We start from the raw sequence: 15,475 nt of genomic DNA, 5'->3' as shown, positions 1-15,475 counted from the left end.
CAGATTATCTATAAGCAACACTACAAAAGATCTGCTAGCATTATAAGTAACAGATGCTAAAGCAGTGTTGTCCGCTATGTTAGCCACAAGCCAAGTGTGGCTAAATGGGAATCCAGATGTGGCTAACTACATTTCTAATTGGTAAATAAAAAATGATTAATAGACATTGTCGTTGGGCATCTGATCTCAATTCTTGTATTTGCATGATGTATGCATGTGAACTTTAACCTTTTATGCATTTTTTGGTAAAATGGCAAGGCAAAGAGTACTTGAGTGTTTTTTGATCATGGAGTGCTTTACTTCCTTGATTACTGAACAGTGATGGATGTTTGTTCAGTAAATATACATGTGAAGTGCACTTATCTGTATTGTATGAACATATATAAGGTGTTTTCAACTAAAATTAGTGGATGTAGTTAAAATGGTGTCAATATCGCCACATCTGTGGCCAGTCAGCAAATTGTGCTGGACAACACTGTGCTGAGGAGTGATTTTGAAGCTATCTCTATCGTTTGTGCTTCTGATTATAGTTCTAAAGCATTCAAACTCTCAATTGTAATCTGAATCTGCCCAATAAATTACTGCCTTGTAATCACTTCCAGTTAACCACTTTTCTACATGTGCATTCATAAGAGTTATTGGGATTGTTAAAGTATTCAATGTCATTCAATATCACTATTACCTGAGAGAAAGGAAATTACGAACAAAATGAACAATATTAAACAAAGTTATCCACAATTACTTATTCACTCTTTCAGTTTTACTGAAAGCTGTTTCATTCAGACCCCACTATTTAAAAAACTATATATGAATAAATTGCAGGCACTAATGCTATTTCTAATGTATTTGACCCCACACACAAACTTTAATTAAATATTTCATACTAGGTTAATGAGGTTCTAACACAAATGTTAATTTTCTGTGGCATTCCTTCTTAATGTTGACTTTAGTTCAGTTATGTGGTTAGATGTCAAAGAATGATTCATTTTAATAATATGACTAACATAACTAAACTATATCAACATGTTTTTAGCTTAGTAGAGGCAACACTTCAAGCACAATGTACAAAATACTCTTTCATTTTAATACGGATTCAAAATTATTTAGAAATACAACCCTGGTCTTTTTAATACTTTGCTCAATGGACAATATGAAAAAAGTTACAAAAATATTGTTTCCTTTTCTTATTTGCATCTTGTTTCCAGTCTTTGATTCCCGAGGCTGAGTGTCACTCACGGGAATAAAAATTAATTTGTGTCAAAGCATCAGAACTTTTTAGACTCAAATGCACCATATGTGTTCAGTTAAATCTTTGCCCAAGTTCTTTTTTCTATTCATCTACAATTTACATATGTACAGAAAATAAAGGGTTTACGCAAAAATATTTATGAATTCAATGGAAATATTCCTTCTGACAGTTAAAAATACATCCCTCACTGCTGGCCATAGTTTTTGTTTACAAAACATCCAAAGCACTCATTGTAATCTTGACTAGTTTTAATTTCTTCCATCTTTTTGTTTATTTTAATTCACCATTTCCCCATTGAATATTTTTAAGGCAGAGATAGATAGATTCTTGATAAGCAAGGGGGTGAAAGGTTATTGGGGGTAGGGGGAAATGTGGAGTAATCAGTTTAGCCGTGAACTTATTGAATGGCACAGCAGGCTCGAGGGGCCAAGTGGCCTACTCCTGCTCCTAACTTGTATGTTCGTATGTTCAACATACAGTGGTTCCCCAATGAATTCCACAGAAATTATTCCAGACAACGACAATACTGGTTCTTATTGATATGGTGGGAGGCATGTTGGAACGATGCAGAAAATTATTTCTGCTCCCAAGCCTGTTCCCCAATTCCACCAGAATACCCGGCCAGGATTAAGATTCAACCTCTCTCACTTGGGGTTGCATTGTTATCTTGCAGCACTCCCTTCCTCTCAGACCACTGGTACAATAATATTTGCGGATAAACATTTGAAATTGCACACTAAACCAGAATATCCTTGCTGGCCTTGTGTATATTACAACATAAACAGCAACTTGCATTTATATAGTGCCTTAACAAAAAATAATCAGAGGAAATGGATGGTACTAGAAGGCTTGGTCCAAGAGTTTTTATTTTTTATTATTAGCAGAGTCTTGAAGAAGGGGAGGGAAGTCGAGAGGCAGTTGGGTGTGGGAGAGGATTATAGAGTGTGAGGCTGAGACAGCTGAAGGCATGGTTGTCAATGATGTGATGAAGTGGGGGGGCGGGGAATACACAAGAGGCCAGAGTCAGGGGAAGAGAGAGGTTGTGGGCTGAAAGAAGATATAGAGAGGGGAAAGGGCATGAGGAGATTTAAACATGAAAATGGTATTTTTAAGAGGGGTGGGGTATGGGCCAGGAGGTTATTGGAATAGTCAAGTTTGGGGGGGTGACAAAGTTGTGGATAAGGGTTTCAGAAGCAGATGGGTTGAGGCAGTGGCGTAGGCAAGTGATGTTATTGGGCGTAAGTGTGATGGAGATGGTATGGGGTCAGAAGCTCAGCTGGAGGTCAAATAAGATACTAGAATTTAAAACAGTCTGGTTCAGCCTGAAAAAGTAGCTGGGTGGGGAATGGATTCAGTTGTAAGGATACTGAGTTCATGGTAGGGTCTTCCCAATATTTAACTGCAGTGGATTGCAGCTCATCCAATACTAGATGTCAGACAAGCAGTCTGACAATGCAGAGGCAATGAAGGGATCAAGAAATGTGGTGGCTCTTGTCAGCATACAAGTGGTCCTATCAAGCTGTTGCTCCACTTATTTAGTAGAAGCAGCCCAGGAGATGGCTGGAAAAATGAAAATATTCAAAGTAAATTTAAGGCTTCTAGAATTTTATTCGTACATTCACATTTTTAAGCAAATCCCCAATTTTGTACCATGAGTTAGGGACTGATTTAAGAGATTATCTAAAGTCAAAATGCTGACAGCTGATGGACATCCATGTTGGTTGGATTGAAACTCCCTTTGAAACTCAGCATCACTACCTTAACAATATCAATCAACCAAGAATATACATATCCTCCAAACAATACAGATTTTGCTAGGGAATATCTCAGGAGAGTGACCTTGTCAACCTTGAAAAGGGCAATTGAGAGGCGACCTTGTAGAGGTTATTAAATAAGATAAAACAACAACAACTTACATTTATATAGTGCCTTTAACATAATAAAATGTCCCTAGGCATCTCACAGGTGCTCTATAAAATAAAATTTGACAGCGAGTGACATAACGAGATATCAGGGCAAATGACCAAAAGCTTGGTCAAAGAGGTAGGTTTTAAGGAGTGACTTAAAGGAGGAAAGCAAGGTAGAGAGATGGGGAGGTTTAGGGAGGGAATTCCTGAGTTTAGGGCCTTGGTAGCTGAAGGCACAGCCACCAAGGGTGGAGCAATTAAAATAGGAAATACTGAAGAGGCCAGAATTAGAGGAGCTCAGATATCTCAGAGGGTTGTGGAGCTGGAGGAGATTATAGAGATAGAGAGAAGCAAGGCCATGGAGGGATTTGAAAACATAGATGAGAATTTTCAAATTGAGGCACTGTTTATCTGGGACTCAATGTAGGTCAGGGAGCACAGGGGAGATGGGTGAATGGGACTTGGCGCAAGTTAGGACACAAGCAGCAGAGATTTGAATGACCTCAAGTTTACAGAGGTAGAATGCGGGAGGCCAGCCAGTAGTGCGTTAGAATGGTCAAGTCTAGAGGTTAACAAAGGCATGAAGGTTTCAGCAGCAGACGAGCTGAAGCAGGGATGGAGTCGGGCAAGGTTACGGAGGTGGAAATAGGTAGTCTTAGCGATGGAGTGGATATACGGTCGGAAATTCATCTTGCGGCTAAATAGAACAGTAAGGTTGTGAATAGTCTGTTTCAGCCTCAGACAGTTGCCAGGGAGAGGGATGGAGTCAATGGCTTCAGTCTTCCCAATATTTAATCCAGTACTGGATGTCCGATAAGGAATGTGACAATTTAGAGACTATTGAGAGCGTGTTGGTGAGGTAGAGCTGAAGTCGTGACCGTACATGTTGAAAGTGATGCTGTGTTTTTGGATGAGGTCGTCGAGAGGCAGCATGCAGATGAAAAATAAGCGGAGGTCAAGGATAGATCTTTGGGGGGGCACCAGAGGTAAAAATGTGGGAGCGGGAAGAGAACCTTTTGCAGGTGATTCTCTGGCTACGATTGCATAGATAAGAATGGAATCAGGCAAATACACCAGGTGATAGAAAGGTAACTGTGGTGCACTGCTTCAAGGTAAACTCTGATAGTAGGACAAGGGGTGCAGGTTCAAACTTTAACAAAGTAAACCAATTTTAAGATTCATGACTGGGCTTTCTTTATACAAAGAATGATCAACTCCTGATATGCACTTCCAGACACAGCAGTTGGACACAGTAATTGAGAAATATAAACTTTTCTACTTGGCATAGCTAAAACAGGCCAAATGGCCCTCTGTACTTAACTTAGGAATATTTGTGATTTTGGTGATGAGTCAAGTTATATTAATATAATCTAATGGTGTCTGCTATTAGTGAGACTTGCACTTGTAGATTTAGTTTTTTTTAAAGCTTTTCCATGGTAAATTGCTGAAAGTGCAAGCTGATAATGTTGCAGCAAGGAAGACAGTGTATCTGGGAATGGAACGAACAAGGCAAGCGACTCTGTATCTCCTTAACCAAGAAGATTAGAGTCATAGAGAGATACAGCACTGAAACAGGCCCTTTGGCCCACTGAGTCCACGCCAACCATCAATTACCCATTTAGACTAATCCAACATTAATCCCATTTTTCCCTCTCACATCCCCACCTTCCCTCAATTCTCCAACCACCTACTTACACTAGGGGAAATTTTTACAATAGCCAATTTACCTATCAACCTGCAAGTCTTTGGCACATGGGAGGAAACTGGAGCACCCACATGGTCACAGGGAGAATTTGCAAACTCCACACAGGCAGTACCCAGAACTGAACCCAGGTCACTGGAGCTGTGAGGCTGCAGTGCTAGCCACTGCACCACTGTGCCGCCCTTGAAGGTCTGTGAAGGACTGTGAAATGAACAGTGCAGATACTGAGAAGAAAGTGTAAATTAGAGTGGGTGAATTCAGTGTCAAACCAGATACAGAAAGGGAAAGAAAGAAAGATTGGATTAGGGGAGAAAGAAAAGACAGAAAGAAAAAGTAATGGTTTTTCAATTTTAATTTTTACATTTTTAAAATCTCCAACTGCAATTAAAACCTGAAGGAATGAGAGTCTGCATTTGTAGTAGCCAGTTTTCAGTGCTCGATAGGTTGACTGGCAGTAATTAACAGTTATATACAAAAGGGGTTAAAGACTAAAATGGGCAACACTTAACTTTCTGTGGCAAGTTTGGTTCATAGCTACCATGCAAATACAGCAACCACATGCTTATCAATGAGTTTCAATGGTGAACCAGACACCAAGAAGCCATTTTCATGAAGGTAACGGCAGAGCAGCAGAACTCCAACAGCAACTTTTGGACACCCATGTTTAACTGCACACCTGCACCTCATCTGAAGTTGCTATACAATTTGCATTGAAATAACAGCAAGTGCTATGAGCAATACCATTATTTTGACAATAAGTTATGGCCAATATCCATACTTGCCATAAATGAAGAATTCCAGTACATAATTAGTGTAAAAGTGAGAATGTTTGCTACACAATCATATTTTCAGAGTGATCCGTCATTGCAAACTACAAGCCACATGTGCAACTAATTTAATGAACTGAGATGAGGTGCCCTCTATCAAAGCATTTTATGTCAAGAGAAAAAAAACAGGTGATTTTTATGTGAGTTGGAAAAAACTCTTCCTTACGAGACAATTGTGAAAACTGGTACTTACATATTTATAGCAGCTATGGCAATCTTGATCTAAACAATCCTTCTTGATCACTTATCTATTCTTCAGAATTCAGTTGCACACATATTGAATGGCTGCTGAAAACTTGGACATTATTGGGAAGGAATTGAAAATGGGAGAAGATTTGTGTGCAGCATAAACATCGCATAGATATGTTGTTGGACTGTAAAATTCTACGTAATTCTAGTAGTTGTAATAATTAATTTTCAGTGCCAGAAAGTTGTTTTGGCAGTAATTAACACATCACGTTAAAAGAATACTTTTAGATAATTTAATTTTCAACTTTTTTATCTAATAAAAGAATCATTGATTCTAACTGAAATAAACTCATGTTGATGCATTCTTTCCTTATCAAATTAATCACTGGCCTATAATCTGCCTCATTTATACCTCCCAACTGAAAGTTTATGCCTTATTTAGTGCTGATTGCTCTCATTCACAACTCTGATTTTCCCCACCTGGTTGACTACATTTTGCTTATGTAAAATAAGTAATTGATATCAAAAGCAACAAAGCATCAGCTTATCTGATGGAATAAATAGCAAATGCCTTCATTCAAACAAAACATTAACTCTGCATAACATTCTAATCCCAGGCAATAGTAGCTCTTTGTCGCTGATAATTGACACCACCTTTGAAGAGGATATGAATAGGTACTGGAAGATAACTCTTTGGTAAACCAAAATACTAAATACCCTGCTAGAGTGGTTCATTTTAAAGAATTAGAAAGAACACAAGATAGTATCCAGTTTTCTCACAAGTCAATTCAACTCTTCAACTTCTTTAATTTCAGCAATTTCTGAAACCTAACAAAGATGTTATTGTAAACTCTACAGAGCTTCAAATGGAATGGCAATTAGCTGTCTTGCGTGTTGCTGAACATTTGCTGATCTCCCTCAGGGTCTTCATAAGACCAACTCAAACTGCAGTATGACTGCAGATTACCTTTGTGTTAAAACTCTTGTGACTCTTAAACCATGCCCCATGAGCCTTAAATTTTGTGTGAACTCAGACCCAAATGCCATTTCCTCATTAATAATCCAAAACTTCAATCAATGAGTGGCTGTCACCAATCAACAGAAGAATGGAGTCCTTATTCCATGAGAATGCAGGGAACAGGATGTAACAAAAAAAAAATGCTCACACATACTACTTTTTTGGATAGAAGATATCATTTTGTAATCTGGATGATCTGTCCTGACGAAACTAAATCAAGTTCTATGAATGACGAAAGTTAAGAAAATAAACAGAAATATTGCCATATCTTTATTGCCAGTGGCTTTGAAGCAGGGATTTTATCTTAATTTAAAAGGGAATTGGATAAGTTGTTGAAAAGCAAGATATAAAAGAATGAGAGGGGTAGGAATTGAATTAGAATAGACAAACTCCAGTTGAAGGGCTAGCAGCAGCTCAGGCACAATGGCCTGACAACCTTCTTCTGTGCTGCAATTTCAGTATTAGTATTTACTAACAAATTATCTGGAAAAAAAATGCTAATGCAGTCGAGGAATGACTTTCGATATAGAATTCTTCATTGAATTCTGAATTCAATGTTCTTTCTGAAAAGTATTCCTTCAGAATTGTTAATAATGTACCCTAGCATTATTTTAGAAATTGATATCCATGCTTTGCTGATGAGTAACCCTGCTTTTCTCACTATGAGGCAAACAATAATGCACCTGCTTCTCCGTTAAGTTACACTGATGAAAGATTATTTCAAATGGTGACTTTTTAAAGATATATTTTGTTACAGGAAGAAATCTTACATACGCTGTATGATCGTATTAATTTCTAGTCTTGCATAAATGTATTCCAATGTATTAACAAAACAAACTTCAAAACAAATATTTAAGGCACAGTACTTAGAATAAATAGTCACTTGGTAGTACAGAACTTGCGTATTGCTGAACAAAGAGACATGCTGTCAAAGCTTTTCATCTTGTACTCATCAGGACAGGCGCAAGAATGCCAAATTTCAAAGGGAGCAACAATTTCTACTGCATAAGAAAAGGGTGCTGATTGATTGGTCGAGGCATTGCCATGGAGAATGCACCAGGGACCTATTGTCCCCCACGCTTTGTCTAATTCAAAAGTGACGCAACACCTGGACATGTTCCTTTTGCCTGCAGAGGACAGGTCCCTGCGTATGAATATATGTAGCTTCTAGCAAGCATAAGTGAGCTACATTGCAAGCCTGACTGATAATCTTAAATTGGCTGTTAGTATAATTCTTAGCACACTCAGGATTGTTCTGTAAGTGCTGTCCGATCGCGGAATCACATCTCCTGTTAGACACTGTGTTCTGAGTTTTGCAAGTACGGCCTGGTTAAGTAAGGTCAGTACTCTGCCTATTGCAAACAGATGAAGGGACGCACTATTTGCTATGATCCGCCAGTTGTTGGGACGTACGGCCCACGTACCTGGCATCACACTGGCACTGGAATTCATATACCACATTACTCATTTGTGTGGTAGGCAGAACGTCTTTTTGGCTTGACAGCAGCATCCTGGGTGGACGATGCTGCACGTTTATTTCCTTCAGGTGCCTATCCAATTTCCTTTTGAAATCATTGATTGTCTTTTCTTCCACCACCCTCATGGGCAGCGAGTTCCAGGTCATTACCACTCACTGCGTAAAAATGTTCTTCCTCACATTCCCTTTGCATCTTTTGCCCAAAATCTTCAATCTGTGTCCCCTAGTCTTTGTACCATCAGTTAATGGGAACAGGTTTTCCTTGTCTAACTTATCTAAGCCTGTCATAATCTTGTACACCTCTGTCAAATCTCCCCTCAATCTCCTTTGCTCCAGGTAGAACAACCCCAGCTTTTCCAACCTAACCTTGTAACAAAAATCCCCTATCCCTGAAACCATTCTGGTAAATCTCCAATGCACTCTCTCAAGGACCCTCACATCATTTCTAAAGTGCGGTGACCAGAACTGGTTGCAAAACTCTAGCTGGGGCCTAACCAGAGCTTTATAAAGGTTCAGCACAACTTTCCTGCTTTTCTACTCAATGCCTCTATTTACGAAGCCCAAAATCCCATACCCTTTGCTAACCACTCTCTCAATATGTCCTGCCACCTTCAAAAATCGATGCACATGCACCTCCAGGTTCCTCTTTTCCTGCACACTCTTTAGAACTGCACCATTAAGTCTATATTGCGTCAACCTATCCCTTCTGCCAAAATGCATCACTTCATACCTGTCTGTATTGAATTCCATCTGCCACTTGTCTGCCTATTCTACTAGCCTATGTATCTCTGTCCTGTTGCAGGCAGTTCGCATCATCCTCACTGTTTGCCACTTCTCCAAGTTTGGTATCATCAACAAATTTTGAAATTCTACTCTGTATTCCAAAATCAAAGTCATTGATATATAGAAAAAAAGCAGTGGTCCGAGCACTGGCCCTTGGGGAACACCACTGTCTACCATCCTCCAGTCTGAAAAACAACCATTTCTCACGACTTGCTGTTTTCTGTCCTTAAGCCAACTTTTTATCCAATTGGACACTGACCCTGCTATTCCATGAGCCTCAATTTTGTTAACCAGTCCTTTATATAGTACTTTATCAAACACTTTCTTAAAATCCAAATAGACAACATACACCACATTCCCTTCATCAACCTTCGCTATTACTTCATCAAAAAATTCAATTAGATTAGTGAAGCATGATCTGCCTTTTATAAATCCATGCTGGCTATCTTTAACTACCTCAAACCTCTCCAAATGCCTGTTGATTTTTTTTCCTGATTATTTTCTAAAACCTTATCCACTACTCATGTTAAACTAACTGGTCTGTAGTTGGTAGGACTGTCCTTACAGCCTTTCTTGAATAATGGAGTCACGTTTGCCACTCTCCCAACCTCTGGCACCTCCCCTGTATCTAGGGGAGATTGGAAGATTATGGCAAGCCCTGCTGCTATCTCCAGCCCCACTTCCTTTAGCAACCTGGGATACAAGCCATCCGGACCAGGTGACTTATCTACCCTAACCATAGCCAGCCTTTCCAGCAGCTCCTCCTTCTCAATTTTTACCCTATCCATTGCCTCTACTCTCTCCACTTCTACTGATATTTTGTCAGATTCCTCTTACTCAGTAAACATCGATATAAATTACTCATTAAGTATTCTAGCCTTGTCTTGTCTGCTTGGTGATGAGTCAAGAGCCACACTGGAGGTGAACTGCAATTAAGCTGTAGAAGAAAGTGGACTGAGACAACTATTAAGGGGAAAAAGCCAAAAGGATAAAAAAAATGAGGCAAACATCCTCTCATAAGAGTGTACATATTTTTAAAAAGCTTTTTAATCATGGAAGTATGGCAGGCTTATGGCTAAACAAAGACCAAAGAACAAAGAACAGTACAGCACAGGAACAGGCCATTCGGCCCTCCAAGCCTGCGCTGATCTTGATGCCTGCCTAAACTAAAACCTTCTGCCCTTCTGGGGACCATTCTATTCATGTATTTGTCAAAATGCCTCTTAAACGTCACTATCGTACCTGCTTCCACCACCTCCCCCGGCAGCAAGTTCCAGGCACTCACCACCCTCTGTGTAAAGAACTTGCCTCGCACATCCCCTCTAAACTTTGCCCCTCGCACTTTAAACCTATGTCCCCTAGTAACTGACTCTTCCACCCTGGGAAAAAGCTTCTGACTATCCACTCTGTCCATGCTGCTCATAACTTTGTAAACCTCTATCATGTCGCCCCTCCACCTCCGTTGTTCCAGTGAAAACAATCAGAGTTTATCCAACCTCTCCTCATAGCTAATGCCCTCCAGACCAGGCAACATCCTGGTAAACCTCTTCTGTACCCTCTCCAAAGCCTCCACGTCCTTCTGGTAGTGTGGTAGTAATCATAATCTCAAACTCCACAACAGTTAAAAGTTGGTAATTGCTCTCGCCATAGTCATCTCTTCCCCACTACAGAGAGACAGTTGGTGATGTATAGCTTGAGGGTCACTACTCCTCAAGTGTGGAGCCTGGTGAGGAGGCAGGCCTCCATGAACTACCACAGCCAGTATGGGGCTTGAATCCTTGCTGTTGGCATCTTTCTGCATTTCATGCTAGCCGTCTAGCCAACTGAGCTAACCGACCCCCATAAATTGGTAATATATACAATAGAAATATCATGGACCTGAAATTAATTTATAGGATGTGAATTTGAAGAAGACTGTGCCTTTATACAACACCATATAATGTTGTGAAGCCGTCTCAAAGTGCTTCACAACCAATAAATTATGACAATTAATAAATTCATACTGCTTTATGAACACTTAAAAACATGCACCTGATTTTAAAAAAATAATTGATTATTGCCTCTGCTAAAATAGCAACAGAGAAATTTCAGACAAAAGCATTAAGCATTTATATGCTAGAAAACCATGCTGTTATTTCAACACAGCAAAATTTCAAAATCCAGCTTCTCATATTCTGCTACTGTTCTGTTTGAGCTTTTCAGAGTATGTTCCTCTGTTCTTGTTCTCTAAATTGAGCTGAAATGTATGTCAATTGCAGTTCAGTTTCAGATTCCCACAGTTGTCACATCTTTTTTCCTGCTATATTATTAAGAATTAAGGAAGCCAACTGTTAAAATGCTCCTCTTGGGGTAACAATTATACAGATATTTATATTTTTCCAATGGGGTTTTATTCCAGATAGTCATGGACTGAACTCTGCTCTTCACCCTCTTTCTGCAGTAACCCAAGAGTGGCAAAGTGAGCTTAGTAACGTATTTGTAGAATTTACATCATCCTGAAACTGATGTCCTCTGTAAAAAAAACTTGAATATCTTCAAAGTGAATGACACATTAAGGACAATCCCCACCCCCCCAGAAATTGACCTACTTTCTTATCTTTTGCCCATGTATATCAGGAAACAGATTTCACAACAGTCATGAACCATTGCCGTTTTAAAATCCAAAATTTAAAATTCCAGAATAGACTGGGCCTCTTTTCTCTAGAAGAGAGAAGGCTGAGCGGTGAGCTAATAGATGTCTTTAAAATTATGAAGAGGTTCGGTAGGGTAGATATAGGGAAGATGACTCCATTTGTGGAAGATTCCAAAACTAGAGGATACAAATATAAGATAGTTGCTAATAAATCCAGTAAGGAATTAAGGAGGAAGTCCTTTACCCAAAGGGTAATTGGAATTTAGAACAAAAACAAAAAGTGCTGGAAATACTCAGCAGGTCTAGCAGCATCTGTGGAGAGAGAAGCAAAGTTAAAGCTTCAGGTCAGTAACCTTTCATCAGAACTGACAAAGGTTAGAAAAGAATTAGGTTTTAAGCAAGCGAAGGGGAGGAGGGTGGGGGAGAGAACAAAGGGGAAGGTGTTTGATAGGGCAGAGGGTGATTAAATAACAAAGCTGTCCTGGGACAAAGGCAAAGTGTGTGTTAATGCTTGTGGTGAAAGACAAAGCATTAGTCCAGAGAGACTGTTAATAGCAGAATAATGAGCAGCTACATGAATACACGAAAAGCAGGCACACGGTTAGTAAATGAGGGAGAAAGGATTAGGATATGCAGTTGGGTTAGATGAAGTAGGATCGTGTTCAGCATAAACACCCGCATAGACCAGTTGGGCCGAATGGCCTGTTTCTGTGCTGTATTTCTTTGTAGTTAAGATAATCTTTTCTCATGTTGCGCTACATCTTTCTGCGATCGAATAGAAATTACCATTTAGTTGAGAAAGTGTAATTTCCATATCTTAAATAACTGAAGTGTATGACTTGATTCGAAAACGGATTCAATTATATAGAAGTGGAAAGTATTATTCAATAGTGAACACCTGATAGTTTGTTTTAAAAGGCCTAGTTATAAATAGACGGAATAAACAAGACACTAAAGGAACAATACACCGAAGGTGAACAATGCCAGCAGGCAACAGCTGCAGATGAAAAACATAGAATTGTTGAGTATTGACATCAGCGAGATGGTGTGATTACAACAGTTTCATTAAGATCTCAAAGCCATAGCAGTTTTGACAGTTTCAAGTTCGAGCGACGTCTGATTTCATGAAAATGCTAGATAGAAATCAATTTTGAGTGTTGCATTAAAAACAGCTTCTGCTTGCTGACTGCTCTCTACATATTCAATCGTGTGTTAATCATTTATGTGCACATTGTAAGTTAACGACCAGAATCAACAACGGTCATTGAGTAGGTCGTATTATATATATTTACATAAAACAAATTCACTCTAGTTTCCAATGTAAAATGGACAATGCACAACTGCAATCTTTAAATTATTTTATAAGGAATAAGGGCTTTTATATCAACACTTTTTTTTTCAAAAACGCGCTGGCACAAACACATCTCGCTCTGTCTCATACACACATATGCGAGAAATGAGTTGGTTATAGTAATGTTATGAATTAGCTATCTGACATTTACCTATCAGTTCACTGACGGATACCAAGGCATTAGCTTGTCGTATTGCATGTAGAAAAGGGTTAACAGGTTAACTTCACCTTTCAGTTCAGGCGTAACTTATATACGTTCTTATATGAAAAAATCTGATTGTTAGAAAACTGCGCAATCCAATGCATAAACGATTGTTAAATAGCATACTTACTCAGAAAAATAAATTTTGTAAAAACGATCTGTTGCTTCTTGGTTTCGATGTCATGTGCCTGTTAGCTCTCCTGAAGCGAATATTCCTAATACAACAGCGTTGTCCGGCATTGGTTCCGGCACGTTTATTGTATCGCATTCTGTAGCTTCTCAACTGATGATGGGGGGGGGGGGGGGGAGGCGTGGAACCAAAACGCAATGCACTTGAAGCGTTCAAGGCGAGTAATGTTACCTCACGCTGTATGGGTGTTCAGCTTACAACTAGCGCATTCACTCATCTTTCAATAAAAAGGGCTCATAAACTCTGCCTGGTAACCAACCTCCAGCTTGAGCCATGTGATGAAGCGGCACCATAACTGAGACATGGGAACTGCAGCGTCCCGTATAGTGATTTCTATTGGAGATGGTCCAACTATTCAAAGCAGCCGCGTCTAAATTTAGAAATGCTAGTGGTTTGTTACCCCGCCTTTTTAACTGGTGAAGATATGTTTTCAGTTTGATCAATCTTTATCATACTCGACAGAAATATGCAAAATATTATGATATAACTCCAGAGCCATTTAAAATAAATAAATACAGGCCTTTATAATGCAAAGGCTAATGTGGCGCTGAGAGGTGGACACATACCCTTTAAAATTGGTCAGTGGTAAATGGGGCTAATGAAGTGCTCTTAATACTCAGGCATTTTGCCTGTCTTCCTTTGGGACTGGGAGGAAATTTCACACAGCCTAGTTTTAAAGCTGACCTGTTCAAATATTGAGTGGCTGGAAGAGAGCTTAGGATCGAGGGTAATTGTGCATGGGTGTGTGGAGGAATTGGGCTCCATTAAACAAAAATAACAGCTTGCATTTGTATAGTATCTTTGAAGTAGTAAAGTGTCCTGGGGGGTTTCACAAGACAGAGGCAGACCAGATGGTAGCAGAAGAATTCAACAACCTGAGGATGGGTTTTGAGAAAGTGTTTGAAGGCAGAGGTTTCAACACAGGTGGTAGAATCAAGATGGTGATGGACAGAAGTACTTGGAAGCGGGCACCGTGCCTTTAGATAGTCTCTCAAGGACAACATACAGACAAGGACATGGAGGAGCTTTCTCAAAACCTATCATGAGAATTGTGAGGTAAGGTGCTATGTAAATACAAGTTCTCTTTTTCACTATCGTTCTCTGTGCATGCTTGGTAAAGAAGAAAGAATTGCAGTTATATAATGTATTATGATACGGGCGGCACAGTGGTGCAGTGGTTAGCACCGCAGCCTCACAGCTCCAGCGACCCGGGTTTGATTCTGGGTACTGCCTGTGCGGAGTTTGCAAGTTCTCCCTGTGACCGTGTGGGTTTTTGCCGGGTGCTCCGGTTTCCTCCCACAGCCAAAGACTTGCAGGTGATAGGTAAATTGGCTGTTGTAAATTGCCCCTAGTGTAGGTAGATGGTAGGGAATATGGGATTACTGTAGGGATAGTATAAATGGGTGGTTGTTGGTCGGCACAGACTCGGTGGGCCGAAGGGCCTGTTTCAGTGCTGTATCTCTAAAAAAAATGTAAAAATATCTTTTAAAAATCTCTCAAAATGCTTTATATAGGAACATAAGCACGAATAGGATCAAAAGAAAAGCATTACAGCCTATCTGCCCATTCCAGCAGCACAATGAATCATCTTGAAGAGCAGCGACCATTGTTATATAGATATATGAAGCAATTATTAGGCACACAGCAAAATCTCACAAACAGCAATGTAATTGCCAGTCAATCTCCTCTCCGGTAATTTTGGAATGGAAAAGAATTGGGCGGCACAGTGGTTAGCACCGCAGCCTCACAGCTCCAGTGACCCGGGTTCGGTTCTGCGTACTGCCTGTGTGGAGTTTGCAAGTTCTCCCTGTGACCATGTGGGTTTCTGCCGGGTGCTCTGGTTTCCTCCCACAGCCAAAGACTTGCAGGTTGATAGGTAAATTGGCCATTGTAAATTGCCCCTAGTGTAGGTAGGTGGTAGGAGAATGGTGGGGCTGTGATAGGGAAT

The 15,475-nt window shown here is 39.8% G+C and overlaps 1 protein-coding gene across 2 annotated transcripts in view; it reads right to left on the bottom strand.

Annotated features, from left to right (window-relative positions):
• The window catches only part of LOC137378167 (phosphoprotein associated with glycosphingolipid-enriched microdomains 1-like), a 105,626-nt gene extending 91,815 nt beyond the window's left edge, over positions 1-13,811 (bottom strand). The window contains exon 1 of one of the 2 annotated variants that reach the window (XM_068048313.1): positions 13,468-13,811. The gene's annotated coding sequence lies outside the window, so the exon portion shown is untranslated. The remainder of the gene's footprint in view (positions 1-13,467) is intronic. The other variant, XM_068048312.1, reaches the window with a different exon arrangement.
• Positions 13,812-15,475: the final 1,664 nt, after the last annotated feature.

This window comes from Heterodontus francisci, chromosome 16, assembly GCF_036365525.1.
Source record: "Heterodontus francisci isolate sHetFra1 chromosome 16, sHetFra1.hap1, whole genome shotgun sequence".
NCBI classification, from domain to species: domain Eukaryota; kingdom Metazoa; phylum Chordata; class Chondrichthyes; order Heterodontiformes; family Heterodontidae; genus Heterodontus; species Heterodontus francisci.
Note: the sequence above shows the minus strand (reverse complement) of the source record. Positions and strands in the feature narration are given on the sequence as shown.